A 27,543-nucleotide genomic window follows, 5' to 3' on the forward strand; every position below is an offset into this window, starting at 1 on the left:
TGGGGGGAGTGAGAGAGTGGGGGAGTGAGGGAGTGGGGGAGTGTGGGAGTGAATGAATGTGGGAGTGAGGGAGTGAGGGAGTAAGGGTGTGAGGGAGTGAGGGAGTGAGGGAGGGAGGGAGTGGGGGAGTGAGAGAGTGGGCGAGTGAGGGAGTGAGGGAGTGAGGCAGTGAGGGAGTGGGGAGTGAGAGAGTGGGGGAGTGAGGAGTGTGGGAGTGTGGGAGTGAATGAGTGTGGGAGTGAGGGAGTGTGGGAGTGAGGGAGTGGGGGAGTGAGGGAGTGAGGGAGTGAGGGAGTGTGGGAGTGAGGGAGTGGGGAGTGGGGGAGTGGGGGAGTGGGAGTGAGGGAGTGAGGGAGTGAGGGAGTGAGGGAGTGAGGGAGTGAGGGAGTGGGGGAGTGAGGGAGTGAGGGAGTGAGGGAGTGAGGGAGTGAGGGAGTGAGGGAGTGTGGGAGTGAGGGAGTGGGGGAGTGGGGGAGTGGGGGAGTGGGGGAGTGAGGGAGTGAGGGAGTGACGGAGTGAGGGAGTGAGGAGTGAGGGAGTGGGGGAGTGAGGGAGTGAGGGAGTGAGGGAGTGGGGGAGTGAGGGAGTGAGGGAGTGAGGGAGTGTGGGCGTGAGGGAGTGGGGGAGTGGGGGAGTGGGGGAGTGGGGGAGTGAGGGAGTGAGGGAGTGAGGGAGTGAGGGAGTGAGGGAGTGAGGGAGTGGGGGAGTGAGGGTGTGAGGGAGTGAGGGAGTGGGGGAAAGAGGGAGTGAGGGAGTGAGGGAATGAGGGAGCTAGGGAGCGAGGGAGTGAGGGAGTGAGGGAGTGAGGGTGTGTGGGAGTGAGGGAGTGAGGGAGTGAAGGAGTGAGGGAGTGGGGGAGTGGGGGGTGTGGGAGTGAGGGAGTGGGGGAGTGGGGGAGTGAGGGAGTGAAGGAGTTAGGGAGTGAGGGAGTTAGGGAGTGAGTGAGTGAGGGAGCGAGGGAGGGAGGGAGCGAGGGAGTGAGGGAGTGAGGAGTGAGGGAGTGAGGGAGTGAGGGAGTGAGGGAGTGAGGGAGTGAGGGAGTGAGGGAGTGAGGGAGCGAGGGAGTGAGGGAGTGAGGGAGCGAGGGAGTGGGGGAGTGAGGGAGTGTGGGAGTGAGGGAGTGGGGGAGTGAGGGAGTGAGGGAGTGAGGGAGTGGGGGAGTGAGGGAGTGAGGGGAGTGAGGGGTTGGAGGGAGTGAGGGAGTGGGGGAGTGAGGGAGTGGGGGAGTGAGGGAGTGAGGGAGTGAGGGAGTGGGGGAGTGAGGGAGTGAGGGAGTGAGGGAGTGGGGGAGTAAGGGAGTGGGAGGAGTGAGGGAGTGAGGGAGCGAGGGAGTGGGGGAGTGAGGGAGTGAGGGAGTGAGGGGGTGAGGGAGTGAGGGAGTGGGGGAGTGAGGGAGTGGGGGAGTGAGGGAGTGAGGGAGTGAGGGAGTGAGGGAGTGGGGGAGTGAGGGAGTGGGGGAGTGAGGGGTGAGGGAGTGAGGGAGTGAGGGAGTGGGGGAGTGAGGGAGGGGAGTGAGGGAGTGAGGGAGTGAGGGAGTGGGGGAGTGAGAGAGTGGGGGAGTGAGGGAGTGAGGGAGTAAGGGAGTGAGGGGAGTGAGGGAGTGGGGGAGTGAGGGAGTAGGCGAGTGAGGGGGGTGAGGGAGTGGGGGAGTGAGAGAGTGAGGGAGTGAGGGAGTGTGGGAGTGGGGGAGTGAGGGAGTGGGGGAGTGAGGAGTGAGGGAGTGAGGGAGTGGGGGAGTGAGAGAGTGGGGGAGTGAGGGAGTGAAGGAGTGAGGGAGTGAGGGAGTGAGGGAGTGGGGGAGTGAGGGAGTAGGCGAGTGAGGGGGTGAGGGAGTGAGGGAGTGAGGGAGTGGGGGAGTGAGGGAGTGAGGGAGTGAGGGAGTGGGGGAGTGAGAGAGTGGGCGAGTGAGGGAGTGAGGGAGTGAGGCAGTGAGGGAGTGGGGGAGTGAGAGAGTGGGGGATTGAGGGAGTGGGGGAGTGTGGGAGTGAGGGAGTGTGGGAGTCAGGGAGTGGGGAGTGAGGGAGTGTGGGAGTGAGGGAGTGGTGGAGTGAGGGAGTGAGGGAGTGAGGGAGTGTGGGAGTGAGTGAGTGGGGGAGTGGGGGAGTCCGGGAGTGGGGGAGTGAGGGAGTGGGGGAGTGAGGGAGTGGGGAGTGAGGGAGTGTGGGAGTGAGGGAGTGGGGGAGTGAGGGAGTGAGGGAGTGTGGGAGTGAGTAAGTGGGGGAGTGGGGGAGTGGGGGAGTGGGGGAGTGTGGGAGTGAGGGAGTGGGGGAGTGAGGAGTGGGGGAGTGAGGGAGTGTGGGAGTGAGGGAGTGGGAGAGTGGGGGAGTGTGAGAGTGAGAGAGTGTCGGAGTGAGGGAGTGGGGGAGTGAGGGAGTGAGGGAGTGAGGGAGTGAGGGAGTGAGGGAGCTAGGGAGTGAGGGAGTGGGGGAATGAGGGAGTGAGGGAGTGAGGGAGTGTGGGAGTGGGGGAGTGAGGGAGTGGGGAGTGAGGGAGTGAGGGAGTGAGGGAGTGGGGGAGTGAGAGAGTGGGGGAGTGAGGGAGTGAAGGAGTGAGGGAGTGAGGGAGTGAGGGAGTGGGGAGTGAGGAGTAGGCGAGTGAGGGGGTGAGGGAGTGAGGGAGTGAGGGAGTGGGGGAGTGAGGGAGTGGGGAGTGAGGGAGTGGGGGAGTGAGAGAGTGGGCGAGTGAGGGAGTGAGGGAGTGAGGCAGTGAGGGAGTGGGGGAGTGAGAGAGTGGGGGATTGAGGGAGTGGGGGAGTGTGGGAGTGAGGGAGTGTGGGAGTCAGGGAGTGGGGGAGTGAGGGAGTGTGGGAGTGAGGGAGTGGTGGAGTGAGGGAGTGAGGGAGTGAGGGAGTGTGGGAGTGAGTGAGTGGGGGAGTGGGGGAGTCCGGGAGTGGGGGAGTGAGGGAGTGGGGGAGTGAGGGAGTGGGGGAGTGAGGGAGTGTGGGAGTGAGGGAGTGGGGGAGTGAGGGAGTGAGGGAGTGTGGGAGTGAGTAAGTGGGGGAGTGGGGGAGTGGGGGAGTGGGGGAGTGTGGGAGTGAGGGAGTGGGGGAGTGAGGGAGTGGGGGAGTGAGGGAGTGTGGGAGTGAGGGAGTGGGAGAGTGGGGGAGTGTGAGAGTGAGAGAGTGTCGGAGTGAGGGAGTGGGGGAGTGAGGGAGTGAGGGAGTGAGGGAGTGAGGGAGTGAGGGAGCTAGGGAGTGAGGGAGTGGGGGAATGAGGGAGTGAGGGAGTGAGGGAGTGAGGGAGTGAAGGAGTGAGGGAGTGGGGGAGTGAAGGAGTTAGGGAGTAGGAGTGAGAGGGAGCGAGGGAGGGAGGGAGTGAGGGAGCGAGGGAGTGAGGGAGTGAGGGAGTGAGTGAGTGAGGGAGCGAGGGAGGGAGGGAGTGAGGGAATGAGGGAGTGAGTGAGTGAGGGGAGCGAGGGAGGGAGGGAGTGAGGGAGTGAGGGAGTGAGGGAGTGAGGGAGTGAGGGAGTGAGGGAGTGAGGGAGTGAGGGAGTGAGGGAGTGAGGGAGTGAGGGAGTGAGGGAGTGAGGGAGTGGGGGAGTGAGGGAGTGAGGGAGTGAGGGAGTTAGGGAGTGAGTGAGTGAGGGAGCGAGGGAGTGGGGAGTGAGGGAGTGGGGGAGTGAGGGGAGTGAGGGAGTGAGGGAGTTAGGGAGTGAGTGAGTGAGGGAGCGAGGGAGGGAGGGAGTGAGGGAATGAGGGAGTTAGGGAGCGAGGGAGTGAGGGAGTGAGGGAGTGAGGGTGTGTGGGAGTGAGGGAGTGAGGGAGTGAGGGAGTGAGGGAGTGAGGGAGTGAGGGTGTGTGGAAGTGAGGGAGTGAGGGAGTGGGGGGAGTGAGGGAGTGAGGGAGTGAGGGAGTGAGGGAGTGAGGGAGTGAGGGAGTGGGGGAGTGAGGGAGTGAGGGAGTGAGGGAGTGGGGGAGTGAGGGAGTGAGGGAGTGAGGGAGTGGGGGAGTGAGGGAGTGAGGGAGTGAGGGAGTGTGGGAGTGAGGGAGTGGGGGAGTGGGGGAGTGGGGGAGTGAGGGAGTGAGGGAGTGAGGGAGTGTGGGAGTGAGGGAGTGGGGGAGTGGGGGAGTGAGGGAGTGAGGGAGTGAGGGAGTGAGGGAGTGAGAGAGTGAGGGAGTGGGGGAGTGAGGGAGTGAGGGAGTGAGGGAGTGGGGGAGTGAGGGAGTGAGGGAGTGAGGGAATGAGGGAGCGAGGGAGCGAGGGAGTGAGGGAGTGAGGGAGTGAGGGTGTGTGGGAGTGAGGGAGTGAGGGAGTGAAAAAGTGAGGGAGTGGGGGAGTGGGGGGTGTGGGAGTGAGGGAGTGGGGGAGTGGGGGAGTGAGGGAGTGAAGGAGTTAGGGAGTGAGGGAGTTAGGGAGTGAGTGAGTGAGGGAGCGAGGGAGTGAGGGAGCGAGGGAGTGGGGGCGTGGGGGAGTGAGGGAGTGAGGGAGTTAGGGAGTGAGGGAGTGAGGGAGTGAGGGAGTGAGAGAGTGAGGGAGTGGGGGAGTGAGGGAGTGAGGGAGTGAGGGAGTGGGGGAGTGAGGGAGTGAGGGAGTGAGGGAATGAGGGAGTGAGGGAGTGAGGGAGCGAGGGAGTGGGGAGTGAGGGAGTGAGGGAGTGGGGGGGTGAGGGAGTGAGGGAGTGGGGGAGTGAGGGAGTGGGGGAGTGAGGGATGAGGGAGTGAGGGAGTGGGGGAGTGAGGGAGTGAGGGAGTGAGGGAGTAGGGGAGTGAGGGAGTGAGGGAGTGAGGGGGTGAGGGAGTGAGGGAGTGAGGGAGCGAGGGAGTGGGGAGTGAGGGAGTGAGGGAGTGAGGGAGTGGGGGAGTGAGGGAGTGAGGGAGTGAGGGGGTGAGGGAGTGAGGGAGTGGGGGAGTGAGGGAGTGGGGGAGTGAGGGAGTGAGGGAGTGAGGGAGTGAGGGAGTGGGGGAGTGAGGGAGTGGGGGAGTGAGGGAGTGAGGGAGTGAGGGAGTGAGGGAGTGGGGGAGTGAGGGAGTGGGGGAGTGAGGGAGTGAGGGAGTGAGGGAGTGGGGGAGTGAGAGAATGGGGGAGTGAGGGAGTGAGGGAGTAAGGGAGTGAGGGAGTGAGGGAGTGGGGGAGTGAGGGAGTAGGCGAGTGAGGGGGTGAGGGAGTGGGGGAGTGAGAGAGTGAGGGAGTGAGGGAGTGTGGGAGTGGGGGAGTGAGGGAGTGGGGGAGTGAGGGAGTGAGGGAGTGAGGGAGTGGGGGAGTGAGAGAGTGGGGGAGTGAGGGAGTGAGGGAGTGAGGGAGTGAGGGAGTGAGGGAGTGGGGGAGTGAGGGAGTAGGCGAGTGAGGGGGTGAGGGAGTGAGGGAGTGAGGGAGTGGGGGAGTGAGGGAGTGAGGGAGTGAGGGAGTGGGGAGTGAGAGAGTGGGCGAGTGAGGGTGTGAGGGAGTGAGGCAGTGAGGGAGTGGGGGAGTGAGAGAGTGGGGGAGTGAGGGAGTGGGGGAGTGTGGGAGTGAGGGAGTGTGGGAGTCAGGGAGTGGGGGAGTGAGGGAGTGAGGGAGTGAGGGAGTGAGGGAGTGGGGGAGTGAGGGAGTGAGGGAGTGAGGGAGTGTGGGAGTGAGTGAGTGGGGGAGTGGGGGAGTGGGGGAGTGGGGGAGTGAGGGAGTGGGGGAGTGAGGGAGTGGGGGAGTGAGGGAGTGTGGGAGTGAGGGAGTGGGGGAGTGAGGGAGTGAGGGAGTGTGGGAGTGAGTGAGTGGGGGAGTGGGGGAGTGGGGGAGTGGGGGAGTGTGGGAGTGAGGGAGTGGGGGAGTGAGGGAGTGGGGGAGTGAGGGAGTGTGGGAGTGAGGGAGTGGGGGAGTGGGGGAGTGTGGGAGTGAGAGAGTGTGGGAGTGAGGGAGTGGGGGAGTGAGGGAGTGAGGGAGTGAGGGAGTGAGTGAGTGAGGGAGCTAGGGAGTGAGGGAGTGGGGGAATGAGGGAGTGGGGGAGTGAGGGAGTGAGGGAGTGAGAGAGTGAGGGAGTGGGGGAGTGAGAGAGTGGGGGAGTGAGGGAGTGAGGGAGTGAGGGAGTGAGGGAGTGGGGGAGTGAGAGAGTGGGCGAGTGATGGAGTGAGGGAGTGAGGGAGTGAGGGAGTGAGGGAGTGAGGGAGTGAGGGAGTGGGGGAGTGAGGGAGTGGGGGAGTGAGGGAGTGAGGGAGTGAGGGAGTGAGGGAGTGGGGGAGTGAGAGAGTGGGGGAGTGAGGGAGTGAGGGAGTGAGGGAGTGAGGGAGGTGGGGGAGTGAGAGAGTGGGCGAGTGAGGGAGTGAGGGAGTGAGGCAGTGAGGGAGTGGGGAGTGAGAGAGTGGGGGAGTGAGGGAGTGGGGGAGTGTGGGAGTGAATGAGTGTGGGAGTGAGGGAGTGTGGGAGTGAGGGAGTGGGGGAGTGAGGGAGTGAGGGAGTGAGGGAGTGTGGGAGTGAGGGAGTGGGGGAGTGGGGGAGTGGGGGAGTGGGGGAGTGAGGAGTGAGGGAGTGAGGGAGTGAGGGAGTGAGGGAGTGAGGGAGTGGGGAGTGAGGGAGTGAGGGAGTGAGGGAGTGAGGGAGTGAGGGAGTGAGGGAGTGTGGGAGTGAGGGAGTGGGGGAGTGGGGGAGTGGGGGAGTGGGGGAGTGAGGGAGTGAGGGAGTGAGGGAGTGAGGGAGTGGGGGAGTGAGTGAGTGGGGGAGTGAGGGAGTGAGGGAGTGAGGGAGTGAGGGGAGTGGGGGAGTGAGGGAGTGGGGGAGTGAGGGAGTGAGGGAGTGAGGGAGTGGGGGAGTGAGAGAGTGGGGAGTGAGGGAGTGAGGGAGTAAGGGAGTGAGGGAGTGAGGGAGTGGGGGAGTGAGGGAGTAGGCGAGTGAGGGGGTGAGGGAGTGGGGGAGTGAGAGAGTGAGGGAGTGAGGGAGTGTGGGAGTGGGGGAGTGAGGGAGTGGGGGAGTGAGGGAGTGAGGGAGTGAGGGAGTGGGGGAGTGAGAGAGTGGGGGAGTGAGGGAGTGAGGGAGTGAGGGAGTGAGGGAGTGAGGGAGTGGGGGAGTGAGGGAGTAGGCGAGTGAGGGGGTGAGGGAGTGAGGGAGTGAGGGAGTGGGGGAGTGAGGGAGTGAGGGAGTGAGGGAGTGGGGGAGTGAGAGAGTGGGCGAGTGAGGGTGTGAGGGAGTGAGGCAGTGAGGGAGTGGGGGAGTGAGAGAGTGGGGGAGTGAGGGAGTGGGGGAGTGTGGGAGTGAGGGAGTGTGGGAGTCAGGGAGTGGGGGAGTGAGGGAGTGTGGGAGTGAGGGAGTGGGGGAGTGAGGGAGTGAGGGAGTGAGGGAGTGAGGGAGTGGGGGAGTGAGTGAGTGGGGGAGTGGGGGAGTGGGGGAGTGGGGGAGTGAGGGAGTGGGGGAGTGAGGGAGTGGGGGAGTGAGGGAGTGTGGGAGTGAGGGAGTGGGGGAGTGAGGGAGTGAGGAGTGTGGGAGTGAGTGAGTGGGGGAGTGGGGGAGTGGGGGAGTGGGGGAGTGTGGGAGTGAGGGAGTGGGGGAGTGAGGGAGTGGGGGAGTGAGGGAGTGTGGGAGTGAGGGAGTGGGGGAGTGGGGGAGTGTGGGAGTGAGAGAGTGTGGGAGTGAGGGAGTGGGGAGTGAGGGAGTGAGGGAGTGAGGGAGTGAGGGAGTGAGGGAGCTAGGGAGTGAAGGAGTGGGGAATGAGGGAGTGAGGGAGTGAGGGAGTGAGGGAGTGAAGGAGTGAGGGAGTGGGGGAGTGAAGGAGTTAGGGAGTGAGTGAGTGAGGGAGCGAGGGAGGGAGGGAGTGAGGGAGCGAGGGAGTGAGGGAGTTAGGGAGTGAGTGAGTGAGGGAGCGAGGGAGGGAGGGAGTGAGGGAATGAGGGAGTGAGTGAGTGAGGGAGCGAGGGAGGGAGGGAGTGAGGGAGTGAGGGAGTGAGGGAGTGAAGGAGTGAGGGAGTGGGGGAGTGAAGGAGTTAGGGAGTGAGTGAGTGAGGGAGCGAGGGAGTGAGGGAGTTAGGGAGTGAGTGAGTGAGGGAGCGAGGGAGTGAGGGAGTTAGGGAGTGAGTGAGTGAGGGAGTGAGGGAGCGAGGGTGTGAGGGAGTTAGGGAGTGAGTGAGTGAGGGAGCGAGGGAGGGAGGGAGTGAGGGAATGAGGGAGTGAGGGAGCGAGGGAGTTAGGGAGTGAGTGAGTGAGGGAGCGAGGGAGGGAGGGAGTGAGGGAATGAGGGAGTGAGGGAGCGAGGGAGTGAGGGAGTGAGTGAGTGAGGGAGCGAGGGAGGGAGGGAGTGAGGGAATGAGGGAGTGAGGGAGCGAGGGAGTGAGGGAGTGAGGGAGTGAGGGAGTGAGGGAGTGAGGGAGTGGGGGAGTGAGGGAGTGAGGGTGTGAGGGAGTGAGGGAGTGAGGGAGGGAGGGAGTGGGGGAGTGAGAGAGTGGGCGAGTGAGGGAGTGAGGGAGTGAGGCAGTGAGGGAGTGGGGGAGTGAGAGAGTGGGGGAGTGAGGGAGTGGGGGAGTGTGGGAGTGAATGAGTGTGGGAGTGAGGGAGTGGGGGAGTGAGGGAGTGTGGGACTGAGGGAGTGGGGGAGTGAGGGAGTGAGGGAGTGGGGGAGTGGGGGAGTGGGGGAGTGGGGGAGTGGGGGAGTGAGGGAGTGAGGGAGTGAGGGAGTGAGGGAGTGGGGGAGTGAGAGAGTGGGGGAGTGAGGGAGTGAGGGAGTGAGGGAGTGAGGGAGTGGGGGAGTGAGAGAGTGGGCGAGTGAGGGAGTGGGGGAGTGTGGGAGTGAATGAGTGTGGGAGTGAGGGAGTGGGGGAGTGAGGGAGTGAGGGAGTGAGGGAGTGTGGGAGTGAGGGAGTGGGGGAGTGAGGGAGTGGGGGAGTGGGGGAGTGGGGGAGTGGGGGAGTGAGGGAGTGAGGGAGTGGGGGAGTGAGGGAGTGAGGGAGTGGGGGAGTGAGGGAGTTGGGGAGTGGGGGAGTGTGGGAGTGAGGGAGTGGGGGAGTGAGGGAGTGGGGGAGTGTGGGAGTGAGGGAGTGTGGGAGTGCGGGAGTGGGGGAGTAAGGGAGTGGGGGAGTGGGGGAGTGAGGGAGTGAGGGAGTGGGGGAGTGAGGGAGTGAGGGAGTGGGGGAGTGAGGGAGTGGGGGAGTGGGGGAGTGTGGGAGTGAGGGAGTGGGGGAGTGAGGGAGTGAGGGAGTGGGGGAGTGAGGGAATGGGGGAGTGGGGGAGTGTGGGAGTGAGGGAGTGGGGGAGTGAGGGAGTGGGGGGAGTGTGGGAGTGAGGGAGTGTGGGAGTGTGGGAGTGAGGGAGTGGGGGAGTGAGGGAGTGGGGGAGTGGGGGAGTGAGGGAGTGAGGGAGTGGGGGAGTGAGGGAGTGGGGGAGTGGGGGAGTGAGGGAGTGAGGGAGTGGGGGAGTGAGGGAGTGGGGGAGTGGGGGAGTGAGGGAGTGAGGGAGTGGGGGAGTGTGGGAGTGAGGGAGTGTGGGAGTGTGGGAGTGTGGGGAGTGGGGGAGTGAGGGAGTGGGGGAGTGGGGGAGTGAGGAGTGGGGGAGTGGGGAGTGGGGAGGTGAGGGAGTGGGGGAGTGTGGGAGTGAGGGAGTGTGGGAGTGTGGGAGTGAGGGAGTGGGGGAGTGAGGGAGTGAGGGAGTGAGGGAGTGGGGGAGTGAGGGAGTGAGGGAGTGGGGGAGTGAGCGAGTGGGGAGTGGGGGAGTGTGGGAGTGAGGGAGTGGGGGAGTGAGGGAGTGAGGGAGTGAGGGAGTGAGGGAGTGGGGGAGTGAGGGAGTGAGGGAGTGGGGGAGTGAGGGAGTGTGGGGGTGAGGGAGTGGGGGAGTGAGGGAGTGAGGGAGTGAGGGAGTGGGGGAGTGAGGGAGTGAGGGAGTGGGGGAGTGAGGGAGTGAGGGAGTGAGGGAGTGAGGGAGTGAGGGAGTGGGGGAGTGAGGGAGTGAGAGAGCTAGGGAGTGAGGGAGTGGGGGAATGAGGGAGTGAGGGAGTGAGGGAGTGAGGGAGTGAGGGAGTGGGGGAGTGAGGGAGTGAGAGAGCTAGGAATGAGGGAGTGAGGGAGTGGGGGAGTGAGGGAGTGAGGGAGTGAGGGAGTGAGGGAGTGAGGGAGTGGGGGAGTGAGGGAGTGAGGGAGTGAGGGAGTGAGGGAGTGAGAGAGCTAGGGAGTGAGGGAGTGAGGGAGTGAGGGAGTGAGAGAGCTAGGGAGTGGGGGAGTGGGGGAGTGAGGGAGTGAGGGAGTGAGGGAGCGAGGGAGGGAGGGAGTGAGGGAGTGGGGGAATGAGGGAGTGAGAGAGCTAGGGAGTGGGGGAGTGGGGGAGTGAGGGAGTGAGAGAGCTAGGGAGTGAGGGAGTGGGGGAGTGAGGGAGTGAGAGAGCTAGGGAGTGGGGGAGTGGGGGAGTGAGGGAGTGGGGGAGTGAGGGAGTGAGGGAGCGAGGGAGGGAGGGAGTGAGGGAGTGAGAGAGCTAGGGAGTGAGGGAGTGGGGGAATGAGGGAGTGAGGGAGTGAGGGAGTGAGAGAGCTAGGGAGTGAGGGAGTGGGGGAGTGAGGGAGTGAGGGAGTGAAGGAGTTAGGGAGTGAGGGAGTGAGGGAGCGAGGGAGGGAGGGAATGAGGGAGCGAGGGAGTGAGGGAGTGGGTGTATGGGTCCACCAAAGTGAAATGTGTGTGGAATTCCCCTTGTCTGAATCTGTTACCCTGAATTCTGTTTTGCTTTTCTTTTTGTTTTTTTACTGGCCTGTTTGTTTTCTAAAGAGAGAAAGAAACCAGAGAGTGGGATGTGCTGGATGGTGGGGAGGATCTGGGAGGAGATATGTGGGGGACCATGATCAGAATATACTGTTTGAAAGACACTTTTAATAAAAATGTATATTCACAGAAAAAATTAGAAGTAATTATTTTTAAAGTAAATATATTATGAACAGGCAGCCATTTAGTCTGTAACATGTTGGTGAAAAATCCTGTGGAGATTCTTTTAGAAACAAAATGAAAATTTGAACATTCTTACCGAATTCCTACTTTTATATCATAGAAGCAAGTATTTATTTTTTAAAGAAAATATTTCTTTTTTTTCTCCTTTATTAATTTATTCTTGTTACATCTCAATGGTTATCCCATCCCTTGTATCCTCCCATTCTTCCCTCCCTCCCATTTTCCCCTTATTCCCCTCCCCTATGACTGTTCCTGAGGGGGATTACCTCCCCCTGTATATGCTCATAGGGTATCAAGTCTTTTCTTGGTAACCTGCTGTCCTTCCTCTGAGTGCCACCAGGTCTCCCCCTCCAGGGGACATGATCAAAGGTGAGGCACCAGAGTATGTGAGAAAGTCATATCCCACTCTCCACTCTACTGTGGAGAGTGTTCTGTCCATTGGCTAGATCTGGGTAGAAGTTTAAGGTTTACCGCCTGTATTGTCCTTGGCTGGTGCCTTAGTTTGAGCGGGACCCCTGTGCCCAAATCTGCCTATCATAATGTTCTACTTGTAGGCTTCTAGGACCCTCTGGATCCTTCTACTTTGCCATTCTCCCATGATTCTCTCATCTAGAGTCCCACTAGAGTGTCCTCCCCTCTGTCTCAGTTTCCTGGTAAGTGAAGGCTTTCGTGGGACATGCCCCTTGGGCTAATATGCAGATATAAGTGAGGATATACCATTTGAGTCTTTCTGCTTCTGGGTTAACTCACTCATTATGATCATTTCTAGCTCAATCCATTTATCCACAAATTTCGGGAATTCCTTGTTTTTAATAGCTGAATAGTATTCCATAGTGTATATGTACCACAGTTTCTTTATCCATTCTTCTATTGAGGGACACTTAGGCTGTTTCCATGTTCTGGCTATTATGAATAAGGCTGCTATGAACATGGTTGAGCAAATTTTCTTGCTGTGTTCTGGAAAATATTTCTTTTTAACTATAAATTTTCTGTCCCTGTTTCCTAGATGCTATGATTCTTTATATAACCAAGCCTTATAGTTTACAATAATATTTAGAATTAATTTGGAAAGCCAATGAATGAGATGTCTGGTTTAGTTGAGTTTATCTTTTTAGACAAACAAAACGTCTCCTAAATTTTGAATTAAGAACAGTTCCACACATCATGATGGGTGGATCAGAGCCCAGGGGGTGTCTACTCAAACTACTGCACTAACCAAGGACAATACAATAGTAAACATTGGACCCCTACTCTGATCTACCCAGTGGACAGGACATTCTCCACAGTTATGTGGAGAGCGGGGACTGACTTTGACATGAACTCTGGTGCTCCATATTTCACCACTTCCCCTTGTTGGGGAGGCCTGGTGGCACTCAGAGAAAAAATAAGCAGGCTGCCAGGATGAGACTTGATAGCCTATGACCATATAGTGGGGGAGGAGGTCCCCCTTGATCATAGACCTAGGGGAGGGGAATAGGGTCAAAGCGGGAGGGAGGGAGGAATAGGAGGATACAAGTGATGGGATAACAGTTGAACTGTAATCTGAATAAACTAATAAAATTATATTAAAAAAAAAAGAACAGTTCCACATATGTGCATTTACTCAGAAGCACTGATAGAGAGCGGTTAGCTATTGATTGTTACTAACATGTTTATCCTTCCTTATACATTACATACTTAGAACCTGAGGGGTTGTCTGAATCCCAATATGTACCGTGAAGTCAATTTATGTGGTTTTTCATACCATTTGGCAATGATATCAAGTCATTTTATATGCAAATATGTTGATGGAAATAAACCACAAATGGATATACCCATAGAATCACGAGGTTTCATGCACTTAAAATACAGACTGTCAAGAGGCGAGAGGGTGTGTTTCCTCCGCAGATGACCGTGTGTAGAATGGCAGGGCCCAGGAGCATTTAAGAGGGATATGGAATTTGTAGAGCAGCTACATGTCTAGGAACCTATAGCTCTAGGTGATCCCATTACCCATAAGAGGCCCCACATTGATGCGCCCTCCTCCTTGCCAATGTTTCTGATTTGCACCTATGGCTCTCAGCTTATCTCAGAAATGTAATTATCAGTGTGTCATAAGCCATCTGGGCGGCCGTTCCACAACCGACTCCTGCCCAGCATTTTTTTTAAGGCCTTCATTTGCTTCTGTGTTTTCAGTCCCACATCAAGTAATGCTACTCTAATTATCATGGGCTAAATATAAGAAAAGAGTAGAGAGATTGGTGGGCAGAAAATATATATTTTTTGAACCAAATCATGGCATGGCCCTGCGGCGAGGAAGGCTCCGAGTGGATTGGTGGGGTGAGCTGGCGGGGAAACGTGAGTCAGCGCTGGGCACAACAGCACAGTGGAGCCCAGCTTCGCAACACCCGCGGCAGGCGTTCTACACGCACATCGATTGGCAGGCCCTCAATTTCAGCATCACCTGTCACGTTACGTGTCAATCTGAGTGACACTGTTTTTTGTCCCTTGGTTTGAACTGCATCTTAAAGCCTATCATGGCTTTATGTTGTATGTATTATAAATCCGAGATTTGCTTCCTGCCTGATTGCGTGTTTATACACACCAAAATGCTAGAGCAGTGAAGAGTAATTTAAGGCAATACCAGATGTCTGTGAGGACGTTTCCTTTAAACGTATTTGTTTATTTTCCCGTTAAAAAGTGAGCATTTGTGAAACAGGGCTCCGCGCATGGCCTTTTCATTAGGAACTTCCTCTACAGTGCAGTCTTTGGATGCTTTGATAGTATAAATCTGGCTTCATGGCTTCATTAAAGCTACTACATCAGACATCTCAGTTTACCTGCCCAGCACTCACAACACCTCTTGGTTTTATCCCTCTGTTTTCCTTTCCGGACCGCAGTCTTGGTGACCTGTCAATCATAGCCCCCGCCCCCCCACCTCTGTGGCACCCCAGGCCCTGTCCCAGGGTAAGGGCTGGATAGGCATCCAAATGGGGCCAGTCAGACTCTCATTGCAGTGTGGAGCTTCAAGGAGAGAGACATAAGAACTGAAAATAGTTCAAGCTGATGCATCCCAGTGGCGGAGGCTCAGAGCCCTGGCTGTCAGCTCTTGCTGTCTTGTTTTCTGGTTTTGCCTGATTCTGTCCCTTTCAAGGCTTGCTGACCAACTGTTGCTTTAGTTCTGAGTCATTTTTCATCGTCTAGCAACTTTCTTATTTCCTGCTATTTTAGCTGGAGTTGATGGATATTATACACCTCTGTTGACCAAGTCATGAGGAGAAGACATCTTGCAGAAAGGGTTGGTGATGATACTGAGGAGCTCTGAGTCAACAAAATAATATGGAAACAAAGTCCCAGGAACCTAAGAAAATATGTAGGCCTCCGAGAGGCTTCTGCTCTCACTCTTCTCTGCAAATGCTATGAAAGGAAGCCTTGGGACCTACCGCTTAAGAATTGAACCTAGCTGGTTTTGACATCAACTTAATATTTGAACTTAATGTGTCAATTCCTGAAGCCTCAGCTGTTGCTGATTTCCTCATAATAGTGGGTATAATAAGAGTCCAGGTGGCCATTTTTTTTCCAGGTTCTATGTTCTTGGATTCAGGCAACTTCAAATTGGAAATATTTGGAGAAAGAATGACGGTGGTACTCAGCACGTGTAAAATTTTTTCTTGTCATCATTTCTTAAATGATAACTATTCATGTAAAATTATTTTGCATTAGGTATTATGAGTGATATAGACATGATTTAAAATATCCAGGAAGTGTTGTAGAAGTGTATCATCCTGCTTTATGTTAGTATAATAAACACCTGAAGCAACTGACTTAGAAAGAGAAGATATTTGTTTTGACACACAGTTTTGGAACTTCTGTTCCTCGTCAATCAGCCCGTTGGTTTCGGATCCATGAAGAGAAGCACGTCAATGCTGCAGTGTGTGGGGTGTCATATGGTTAACCTCCTGAATGGGGAGCCAAGAAGAGACTCCCCTTTACAGATGTGGCCCCAGTGACTTGGACACTTCTCACCAGGACCCACCTCTCATTAGGCATGTAGTGGCCTCATGATTATGCAAATCATCTCTGTAAGTGATGGAAAGGTGAGGAAAAGGATCGGCAGGACACAGGGAGATCACGTGGCACCGGGATTTAGTTGCTACAGCAATAGCAATGTTTTGTAAAGAAAGTGTATAGTACCAGGCTTCCCACAGACAATTCCTCTCATATATGCTGTGTATTCTTAATCACACTTTTTATGACCCTAAATGGTACAAGGGAAACCTGAAGCCGAGAGTACAGAATTAGCAATGCACACAGGATGCAGAAGGTCTCTCTCCAGGTATCTTTGGAGGAATCCTTCCAATCCTTCCAATCATCTCAGGGCTGGTGCAGCTAAGGAGTCAAAGGGAAGAATCACAGTACCAAGTGAACACTCCAGCCCACTGCATTCCTTACCTGAGGCTAAAGGCACCAGGGGGATCTTGGATGGGATCAAGAAGAGTAGGAAACCATCCCAATAAACACATTTTGATACATATTTACATCTGTCTGTCTGTCTGCCTGCCTGCCTGCCTAAGCTCTGGGCTAGCTTTCGTCACTGTTCCTTCAATTTCTGGCTGGCTTGATGTTTTATAGTGTGGGCCTGCGTGGTGTGGTGTGTCCCCCGTTCTTGGGAAATGTAGGTAAAGAATTCTTTCTGACATGTTCATCTTAGAGTCTGTTTCCTTACCATGTAGGATAAGAGCAAACCTCAGGGGGCATTTCAGAGCATTGTGCTTTTCTCCTTAATAAACACTAGACTTCTGGGATCCTCCCAGCCCTCTGCTAGCCCTTTGCCTGGCCTCCCAGCATGCAGCAGTACTGGGGAGGTATGCATCTGAGGTCTTCGATGGCCCCAGTCTGTGGTTCTGTACACCGTGTGGACAATGTTTTCTTCCATAGTATAGAACATCCTCTGAGCATTGCAATTTACTTTTGTTTTTCTTGGCTTTTTAACTGGGTCTGCATGATATTTGCTTGTTCAAAAGAAGAAAACAATGTATCATTCTGCTTCATCATCTTTGAACGACTGCCTGAAGTAGAGGCCCTCTGGATTTCAGACGATGAAAATATGTCTGCAGCCATCCAGATGTACATTTTACACAATGTGGATCATTCCGCACAGCCCAGTAACTGGATGCGTAAAAGACGTGTCAACTAGTGGCTCTTTGATCTCTCCACTCTGACAGCTCAGAAATAGAAGAAACAGAAAAAGTGTGCCTGCTCAGAGCAAGGCTTCTCCGACAGTGCATGGTTTACTAGCAGATGGTACCTCAAACAACAGAGTCCAAGGGACTAAGCGTTGATAAACTATTTTCCTGGAAACTATTTTTTTAGTAGATTTTTCAAGGCTGATTTGTTTGAGAAAATGCTGAACTGAGAAGATTCACTTAGTTTGCTGTTTAGCTGTCATAACATCTATACACTTCAGACACAGAACAAAAGTCCCCTAAGTGAGATAACTCAGTGAGCTGCGTATGTTGAAGGGGATAGGCCCATGAAGCCTTGGTTCTTGGCTTGTCTATGTTTGGTGGCAGTGGCGAGCATTCACTCATCTATCCAGACATTTTAAAAAAAATGTATGAATAGATTGGACTGGCTTAACTCTCCCAGTTCTAAATTGTTAACAGTATATGTGGGATTCCTCATATAACCCTTTCAAGTGGCTCCCTTTTGGTTTTCAAATAGAAGATCCCACTGATTGAAACGGCTCTTGTTTGTTTTGGTGTGCCAGGCTCTCAAGCCCTGCACTCAGTCACCGAACAACATCCCCAGAGACTATTCTTAACTAATAGTATCTGACAGTTTACACACACACACACACACACACACACACACACACACACACGGAACCAGGTATTTATATTTTGTAATAGGATGAAAAAAACCTCCTTGACAATGATTTTACAAAACATAGACAAACTTTTGTTTTTAAACAAAATCCCAGATGTTCAATTTTACCAATAAAGACTCAGGAGCCACACACTACCTGGGTAGCTACAAATAAGTTATTCAGGTTTTAGAATGTTCGCTTATGGCATTTCTGAATTGGAGGTGATAATAATGCTTATATCAGAAAGCAACCATATCAATGAATGATAATGGATGAAAAAAATCTCCTAGAGCCTTCTACTTAGTATAGGAATCCCTAAGAAGTAGTAGGGGCTGGAAGTATAGTTCAGTTGTACAGTGCTTGCCTAGTGCCAAATACCAAGTACCAAGAAGTAGCAAGTAATTCGACAATATAAATCCATTTCTTGGATCTCAGCTCTGTGTTCTGATAATTTTGCAGGATCAGGGAAACTCAAGAAACGCAAATGGAGAAACTAGATCATGGTGGGATTGACAAAGGCAGATAAATTGACTTAAGAAGTGCCATCTTACAAAAAAGAAAGGAAGAAACCGGTATCACATAGGTGTGGTGGCACGCCTTTAATCCCATCACTCGGGAGGCAGAGGCAGGCATATCTCTGTGAGTTTGAGGCCAGCCTGGTCTACAAAGTGCGTCCAGGACAGCCAGGGCTACACAGAGAAACCCTGTCTTGAAAAATCAAGGAAAAAAAAACCTAATAAAACCACCCCCCAAAAGCAATCCCCCAAACAACAACAAAAGAACAAAACAAAACAAAAAACCAAAACAAACTAACCCCCCAAAACAACAAAAATCCAGTATCATATTGAGAAAGAACACAGTATTTTTATTCCCTTGAAGCCATGATTCCCAGATACCTCATTAAGCACAGGATAAAGGATGTGAGAATCTCCTGGTTGGCGCCAGCAGAAACCAGCCAGATGGCTTCATTATCCTTTTCATGATGGCTTGGAAGGACTTTAGTTAGGCTTCCACTGCCTTCCTTAGCTGCCCATCTGTGCACTCTCTTGTCTCTCTTGTAATATCCAGTTTTAGCAAAAAGCCCAGCTAAGTCAGTTATTCCCCTTGATGCTGATCCCTCAAGCCCCCTTTTTATCTAGTTCCTCCCCCCCACCCCATCCTCCAGGAGCACCCCTCTCTTATCATCTGACCTCAGCCTATCACATCTCATGCGGACTGCCTGTGGTCCTCTTCCTCTGTGGTCTGGCAAGTCTGCCCAGGGGGAAGTAATCAACAAAGGGCACCAGAATCCATGTCAGAGGTAGCCCCTACTCCCCATATTATGGGATGCACAAGGAGACTGTGCTGCCAATCAACTACATCTGAGCAGAGGGTCTAGGTCCTCACCATGCGTGGCCCTTGGTTGGTGCATCAGTCTCTGTAGCACCCTCCCCTCCCCCAGCCCAGATTTGTTGGCTCTATTGGTCTCCTTGTGGAGCTCCTGTCCTCTCCAGGTCCCCTCCTTTTTTTTTTTTACCCCAACTCATCCATAAGACTCCCTGAATTCCACCCCAAAGTATGGCTGTGGCTCTCAGCATCTGCCTTGATCCCCCACTGTGTGGAGTCTTTCAGAGGACCTCTATGGTAGGCTCTCATCCTGTTCATTCTCTTCAACTACTTCCGATGTCTATTCTATTTGCCCTTCTGAGTGAGAATTAGGCATCCTCCCCAGGGTCCTCCTTGTTATTTAGTTTCTTTAGGTCTGTGTATTCTAGTGTGGATATCCTCTATTATGTGGCTAATATCCACTTATGAGTGAGTACATACCATGTGTGTCTTTCTGGGTCTGGGTGACCTCAATCAGGACGATCGTTTCTAGTTCCATCTATTTGTTTGCGAATTTCAAGATTTCCTTGTTTTTAATATCTGAGTAGTATTCCACTGTATAAATATACCACAGTTTCTTTATCCATTCTTCGGTTGAGGGGCATTTAGGTTGTTTCCAGATTCTGGCTATTAGGAATAAAGCTGCTATGAATGTAGCTGAGCAACCTTGTATGGTGGAGCATCTTTTGGGTATATGCCCAAGAGTGGTAAAGCTGGCTCTTGAGGTTGAAATATTCCCAAAGTAGGTACAAGGTTATTGTCTGATTTCCTGTCTAAATGTTGTGTAAACTCTTCCAATTGTTTCCTTTTTATGTCAATAAAGCAGCTTACAGCCAGTTAATGAGCAGGGGAGAGAATAGGGCTGGACTTCCTGCCAGCCATGGGAAGAGGAGTTAGAAGAGGAAGGGGGTGTGTGTGTTCAGCCATGAGTGTAGGTCCAAGGAAGGTCAGGAGGAAGGAGCTGGAGCTGAGGCGAAGAACAGACTTAAACTCCTCAGATTGTGTGGGAAGCCTTGAATATAAAAGAGTCTCAATTATTTGTATGATAGCTGGGTTGAGAAATAACCTGAGATACAAACACTGTTTTATAAAAAATAACTACAACACCTAATTTTATGAGAAAGCACCAGATTGATTTCCAAAGTGGTTGTGTACACCAATTCTAATCAGATAAATGTAGTGCAGACTGGAAAACACAACTAAAAATCCAATCTGTTTTGCAAGGGCTGGGACAGCATCAGTCTAGAATTCTAGCTTCTCTCTTCACTCACTCTAAATTTATGGTGTGGAAAGTTTCTGGCCCAATGCCTGATGTGAAGCAAAGGCTCAGTATGTGAGCACCACAGAACAGAATATAGGCAGAAAGAAAGAATGTACTGTGTCTTTAAGAAGTGAATAAATGCTGGGAAGGGCATAGATGAAACTTAATGATTAAACACAACATAATTTACAATAGTTTTAAAAGCATATAAATCTCCCCGTAAAAGTCCATTCTGTTTGAAATACCTGTGGTGTTTCCACTTTCTGTAGCAAAGCATGACTAGCATGGAGGAAAATTGTGGAAGCTCCTGTGTGTCATAGTTTGTCACAAATGGCTTACTTGAAATGTTCATTGCAATGGAGTCATTGGTCGGCTTCGAGGCCTCTGCCTTCTGCAACACCATCTATACTGGCTCCTCACTGGGACTTTTCTAGAATGTTCTGTTGTTTCTCTGCATCACTGAGATCCTGAGGCTCTGGAACTACAGAACTGGCCCACTGTACACACTCCAGCATCTCATAGGTAAGGTAGATGTTGGGGTGGGGCAGCTCATGTACACACTCCAGCATCTCATAGGTAAGGTAGATGTTGGGGTGGGGCAGCTCATGTACACACTCCAGCATCTCATAGGTAAGCTAGATGTTGGGGTGGGCAGCTCATGTACACACTCCAGCATCTCACAGGTAAGGTAGATGTTGGGGTGGGGCAGCTCATGTACACACTCCAGCATCTCATAGGTAAGGTAGATGTTGGGGTGGGCAGCTCATGTACACACTCCAGCATCTCATAGGTAAGGTAGATGTTGGGGTGGGGCAGCTCATGTACACACTCCAGCATCTCATAGGTAAGGTAGATGTTGGGGTGGGGCAGCTCATGTACACACTCCAGCATCTCATAGGTAAGGTAGATGTTAGGGTGGGCAGCTCATGTACACACTCCAGCATCTCATAGGTAAGGTAGATGTTGGGGTGGGGCAGCTCATGTACACACTCCAGCATCTGATGGGTAAGGTAAATGTTGGGGTGGGGCAGCTCATGTACACATTCCAGCATCTCACAGGTAAGGTAGATGTTGTGGTGGGGCAGCTCATGTACACACTCCAGCATCTCATAGGAAAGGTAGATGTTGGGGTGGGGCAGCTCATGTACACACTCCAGCATCTCATAGGTAAGGTAGATGTTGGGGTGGGGCAGCTCATGTACACACTGCAGCATCTCATAGGTAAGGTAGATGTTGGGGTGGGGCAGCTCATGTACACACTCCAGCATCTCACAGGTAAGGTAGATGTTGGGGTGGGGCAGCTCATGTACACACTCCAGCATCTCATAGGTAAGGTAGATGTTGGGGTGGGCAGCTCATGTACACACTGCAGCATCTCATAGGTAAGGTAGATGTTGGGGTGGGGCAGCTCATGTACACACTCCAGCATCTCACAGGTAAGGTAGATGTTGGGGTGGGGCAGCTCATGTACACACTCCAGCATCTCATAGGTAAGGTAGATGTTGGGGTGGGGCAGCTCATGTACACACTGCAGCATCTCATAGGTAAGGTAGATGTTGGGGTGGGCAGCTCATGTACACACTCCAGCATCTCACAGGTAAGGTAGGTGTTGTGGTGGGGCAGCTCATGTACACACTCCAGCATCTCATAGGTAAGGTAGATGTTGGGGTGGGCAGCTCATGTACACACTCCAGCATCTCATAGGTAAGGTAGATGTTGGGGTGGGCAGCTCATGTACACACTCCAGCATCTCACAGGTAAGGTAGGTGTTGTGGTGGGGCAGCTCATGTACACACTCCAGCATCTCATTGGTAAGGTAGATGTTGGGGTGGGCCAGCTCATGTACACACTCCAGCATCTCATGGGTAAGGTAGATGTTGGGGTGGGGCAGCTCATGTACACACTCCAGGATCTCATAGGTAAGGTAGATGTTGGGGTGGGCAGCTCATGTACACACTCCAGCATCTCACAGGTAAGGTAGATGTTGGGGTGGGGCAGCTCATGTACACACTCCAGGATCTCATAGGTAAGGTAGATGTTGGGGTGGGGCAGCTCATGTACACACTCCAGCATCTCACAGGTAAGGTAGATGTTGGGGTGGGGCAGCTCATGTACACACTGCAGCATCTCATAGGTAAGGTAGATGTTGGGGTGGGGCAGCTCATGTACACACTGCAGCATCTCATAGGTAAGGTAGATGTTGGGGTGGGCAGCTCATGTACACACTCCAGCATCTCATAGGTAAGGTAGATGTTGGGGTGGGCAGCTCATGTACACACTCCAGCATCTCACTGGTAAGGTAGATGTTGGGGTGGGCCAGCTCACAGCCCAGGATCTGGCCCTGGCTGGTAGCTGAGTTGGTCAGCTTGCCAGATCTCCTGTGTTATCACCAACAGAGACAGCTCTCATGTACTATCCAGGTGAGGGGCCATCTATCCCATGCCCAGGCCATGAGGGCTGGCTCTTCCACACCCTTGTCACCAGGGCTAGTTCTCCCATGATGCCCAGGGGAGGGCTTGGGCCAGCTCTCTTGTACTAACACCACTGGGGCCAGCTCTCCAGGGTTGCCTTAGAGGAGGTCAGGGCCAGTTTTCCAGGGTTGCCCAGGATGAGGGCAGGGCTAGCTCTCCAGTGTTGCCCAGGAGGGGGCAGGGCCAGCTCTCCAGAGTTGCTCAGGAGGGGGGGCAAAGGCAGCTCTCCAGGGTTGCCCAGGAGCGGGGCAGGGACAGCTCTCTTGAGTGCTGCAGTTGTTGAGAGGCATGACTAGCTCTCCCGTACTCATGCCATGGGGCCAGCTCTCCTATGCTGTCTGGGTGAGGGGTGGGGACAGTTCTCCTGAGTGAGGTGGCTTTCAAGAGGTGGGCCCAGCTCAGCATAGTGCTTAGATATCAATATGGCCTCAGGCTGCAGTACAGACCAAGGGAAGCTAATAGCCTTTGGTGGCAACACAGGCCACAAACATTAGTACAGACCTTGGCTGCAGGAGGCCATGGATCCAGTCATGGCCCTTGGCAGCAGCCATTCCCTGGGTATCACCATGAACTCAGGTGGTTTCACAGGCTGCTCATATCTTCCTGTTCCCACCTGCATCTCATCTCCAGTTCCAGCTCTCTGTACAGCGATGAGCTACTCGGCTTTGCTTTCTATCACATCGCTCCGCTGTGTACTCCACCTTTCTGTCACATATTTGCTTATTGTAGTGACACCCACTGCAGGGCCAGGGCAGGCGCTTGGGTCTCAGTCTGCTTTCTTATATAGCACAGGACCACCTGGCCAGGAGTGGCACCATCTGCAGTGTTCTGGCCCCTCACTCATCAGTCATTAATCAAGACAATGCCCACAGATTCTTATACAGGCAATCATACGCAGCACTTTCCCAATTGTGGTTTCTCTTTCCAAATAAGTCTAGTTTGTGTCAAGTTGTCAAAAAAAACCCACAACACAACACAGCATTAACCAGGACATAAGGTAATTTAAAGATTGCCCAGTATAACCCTGACTAAAGCAGATATTTGCTCTCTGACAGTGCAGGCTGAGATTTTTGTGAATTATACACAAAGTACTACTTTTTCTTGGTTAGACTCAGTCAGGATGACTACTTTTTTTTTTAATGAACTTCAATCAACTAATTATGGACTGTAATTGAATGAACTCAATTCCTATGATGCAGAGAAAGAGTTAAGTTTACTGGAGGGAAGCCTGGCAGACAGCCTTAGCTAGGTCCTCAAGGTTTGCCGTGTTGTTCGAGTGCACCCCTGAAAGCACCTGTGTGGCTTTCCTCACATAAACCCATAACTCCTGAATAGTCATGAGGACATCAGAAAACTTGAAATGGAGGAATATTCTACAAAATACCCCGTCAGCATGTCTCTAAACTGTCACGGCCATGGAAATAAGGAACTGAGAATTGGTGACAGCTAAGGGAAGTCTAAGCAGACGGGGATACAAATGCACTATGGCAACCTGAATGGGTTCTTGGAACTGGGGGAAAAAAACCCATAAGGTAGAAAGAAAGGAAATCTAAATAAGGTATGGACTTGATTAGTAATGGTCTATAGATACGGACGCGTTCTTCAGTGATTAATGATATATACATAAGCATTCACTTCTTGTATTATGTGCCAAACTGATGAAAGGCGTTACAGTAGGAGAAATGGCAGGGGCACTATGAGAACACGCTGTAATATTCTTATTGCTTCTCTGTAAACATTGAAGATACTAAAATAGTTTATTAAAAATAAATTTGCTCAGAGGGCGGTGGTGGCACATGCCTTTAACTCCAGCACTTAGGAGGCAGAGGTAGGGGGACCCCTGTGAGTCTGAGGCCAACCTGGTCTACAAAGCGAGTTCCAGGACAGCCATGACTTTTACACAGAGGAAACCTTGTCTCGAAAAAATGAAGGAAAAAACAAAAACAAAAACCGAACAACCAAAAAATAAAAACCAAAATGCTCATTTAAACAGTTGATGTATATGAATCACATTTCAAATTAATTGTATCCCCTAGATATATTCAAGTTAACACCCTTGAGTCATTTTTGATCAGGACTTGTGAATTACTTAGGAGCTCTCAAATAAGAACCTCACTAACACTCCAAGAAAAAGCCAAAAGTCACTGAACATCCCTGAGCACACGCAGTACTGGCCATTATACCTACAGGAGGCCTGTGCTACACATCTCTCCTTTCCGTTGTGTTTAAGGAATGTAAGGCTTAGGGAAAACAATAGGCTTACTTATCTGAGGATCTGATTGACTGCAAAGCCTATAATCTTAAAATTTTTTGACTATTTAAGCCTGTGGGTGATGAGTTCAAGGCCAGCCTGTTCACACACTGAGTTCAGGACAGATAGGGCTTCATAGTGCGGTCTTGTCTCAAAACTGGAAAAAAAAAAAACCAAAAACCAAAAAAACAACAACAAAAAACAAAAATCTAAAACCAAACCATAGAACAGCTGTGTAGAACAGCTTCTACACCAATAAAACACAGTATCAGACACAGGCAACACAGGGAATTTTTTTTGGATTAAATCTTTTTTTATTTAGAGTAACTTTCAGATATGTGTTGTGGGTCATGATGTAAAACTCAGATTTAGTAGCAATTTCCATAGTATCTTTTTAGTTTATTAGCTTTAAAAATAAATAAATGTGTAAGAAGTCACATCAGAGTCAAAAGTGCTTCGTAGTTTGGAGCCCCTGATGCCCGCTCTCCTTACCTTAGCTGTCCCGCCCTGATGACCTCTTTCTTTTGTGTTGTCTCTTGTTCATCATAGCCACTGCCATTACCTTAATCCATCTAGGAAAATATTATTTCATATTTTGAAAATTATAAACAACAAGACTTTCCTTAGAGTGAGCCTCCTTCAGCTACACACTCACTAACACCAGGCTGACATTTAAAAATCACTAGTTTCATCACTATCTTTTTGCTCAGAGACTTTTCAGCCTCTGCCCTGTGATTCCAGAGAGACCCAAGCTATGGAAGTCACCGAACACTTCCTCTGTTTTCTTTCTGTTCTATAAAAACCAACTTCTCATGAGTTTCCAACAGGAACTTTTCTCCTAATGAGTTCCAGTCCTCAGTGTCCACCTAACGTACCACACTGATACAAAGCGCAATGTTATGTTGAAAACCATACTCGGACTGGGTTTTGTTCCCCAGTTTCTGTGCTTTCTCATTTCAGGCTTTGTCCATCTCTTGAAGGATGGTTCAAGGCTTATCTGATGACTCCCTAGGGTCCGTAAAGAGCATTTACTGCTAGTAATTCAGATGTCCAATGTTTGTCCCACAATGCGTTTCAATGAAAAGAAGAGTCCCCTTCGTGGTTTTAATTATGCTCCCTCATGTGTCTTCTCATCTTGTTATTACCACCACTGTCCCCACCACTACACTGACCCCTGGACAAGCTACACTCTTTGTATAGGCAAAGTCCTCTCCCCTTGCACTCCCTGGGTACAACGAGACAATTGCAGAATTTTCAAAAGGCTTTTCTATGTAACAAGAAAGTACAAAAGAAAATAAATACCAAGTTTCGAGAAGCCACAACAACCCAATTTACATAATACAAGTAACATCCTATCTTCGTGCATTAGTCAGGATTAGGTTCAGATGTGTTGGTTTCCAATTCAAAGAATAGTATATAAATCTATGAATTTATTCATCCTTGTAAAAGAAGACTATAGTTCAATCAACGGGGAGTCCAAACACTGGTTTTTCTTCTGTGCGACTGCTAGCAGAGGGCTGCTAACTTCGCTGGGTGAGAATAAGACCAGTACCACAATTTTTGAGCTTAACTTGAAACAAAGTTTATTAAATATTGTCTAGGTCTATGGATATTGGTCAGGTCCGTACCCATGACTCTTGGAGTATGGGGCTGAATTACACCAGGCAGGGATGTATAAAGGCAAAACTCCCAAGGCTGTGTACTTCCTGCCTTTGCCCAATCAAAGGCAAGCATACATCCTGCCGTACTTCCTGCCTATGTGTGACGAAGCACATCCTGCGAAGTCTGGGCAACTGAGCTTGTTTACAGAATTGAAAACACGTGACTTGTTATCTCACATCAACAACAGCCCCCGGAATTCCAGGAAGTTATCTGTCCTTGGGAAAGTGGGGCTTATAGGTTAGAGGCATTTTTGTTTTATAGATCTCTTGAGCATAGTAATTTAAACTTAAAAAAATAACCTTAGCCATCACAAAGCAAAATCCTCAAGGTCATTCCAGGTTATAACATGGCTTCTCGTAGACTTCCAACTAACACACACAACATTCCAGGAATGAAGAAGAGAAAAAGACCAAAGGGCCTTAGTGACTGTAGACTTTTCCTCAATGGCATCCACTTCATTTGATCACCCATACTTAGGTTCAAGGGGCCATGCTGGGACTGTTGGAAGCAGAGTATTGCTGCCCTGAAAATGTGGGACTGTCTCCTAGAAATGCCAAGGGGGCTGTACGTGAGATATAACACCAGTATGGCTGCCTAAACTGGACTTGAGCAATGACGTTGCCAACAGACATGCTAACTGAAGGTGGAAATCTCACCGCGCCCTACCCGTAGACGAAGCAGTTAATGATTGCCGAGAGACGGAAAATTGGTCTTTGCCGAGGATGAGCACCCTAACTGGCTATTTAATATCAAGTGGTGAGCTCTGAAATCATATGGATACCGGCACTATTAAACAGACTCAGCAGACTGTATTTATTTACTTATTTGTTCATATAACAATAGTAATTAAAGGAAAAGAAACTCAAGTTGAGAGGGAGTAAGGGGGGCATGAGGAGTGTCAGAAGGAGAGTACTATTGTGAGGTCTACTTAAATCCAATATAATTTGAACACCAGGTCAATGGAGATGACAAAAATTTATTGTAATTAAGCTGCTACTGATCGGTCAGGGCCATAAAACAGACCCAGGAGTTGAACTGTGACCCTGAAGGGACATTATACAAAATATATAATGGATGGAACCATAAAGTGAGGGGAGCAATCATATTTTGGCATAAGGGGTTGCCTGAGGGAACTTCCATCAATCAGTACAGCAGTAGGTTCTTAGGCCTGAGAACATATTTTGACCCTGTCAGCAAGATGGAGAAGTGGTCCTTGAGATGTCTGGACTCAGACAACTGTTTCCTCACAACAGAAGCTGTTCAGCTATTGGAAAGTCCTCACCCAGCTCCCCTAGGGCCTGGGACCCTGAGCATAGGTTCTTCCTATGATGGCATGGAGTGTGAAAACAAAATGGTGGCACTTAGAATGTGTTTCTTTTGCTTCTTCTCAACAAGCGTGAGAGGGAACAAGGAAAGGAAAGGGGGAAATGATGTAATTAATTTTAATTAATTAGAAAAAGAAAAAGCAGGGTTCTGTTTCAGAGGTATAAAGGGGGGAATGGATGTTGACTGGGTTTGCAGCCAGCCATTTCTGCTACCACAGACCATTTCTACAGAAGCCCTGCTCAGTAATCTCTCCAGCTCTAAAATTCTGGTCCAAACTAAAACACCCATTATATTTTTGTGTTTTAGTTTTTTGACAGTAGCTATACGGCTACATCACCTTAGCAGCCACTATCTTCATGACTCCTTTTTGCTGAGCATTGTCTAAAACAGGAAAGGCAAATGTTTTTCTCCCTGGCATTGTCATAGCTGTCTTTAGCTGTTGGCTTAACACTCACACGACATTACTGGTGACTTCTTGTGGGTTGATTATGACAAAAACAACTCAGGTGAGGAAGGGCTTATTTTGACTTACAGTTCCATCGG

This window comes from Acomys minous, assembly GCF_964271855.1.
Source record: "Acomys minous genome assembly, chromosome: 5".
NCBI lineage: Eukaryota > Metazoa > Chordata > Mammalia > Rodentia > Muridae > Acomys > Acomys minous.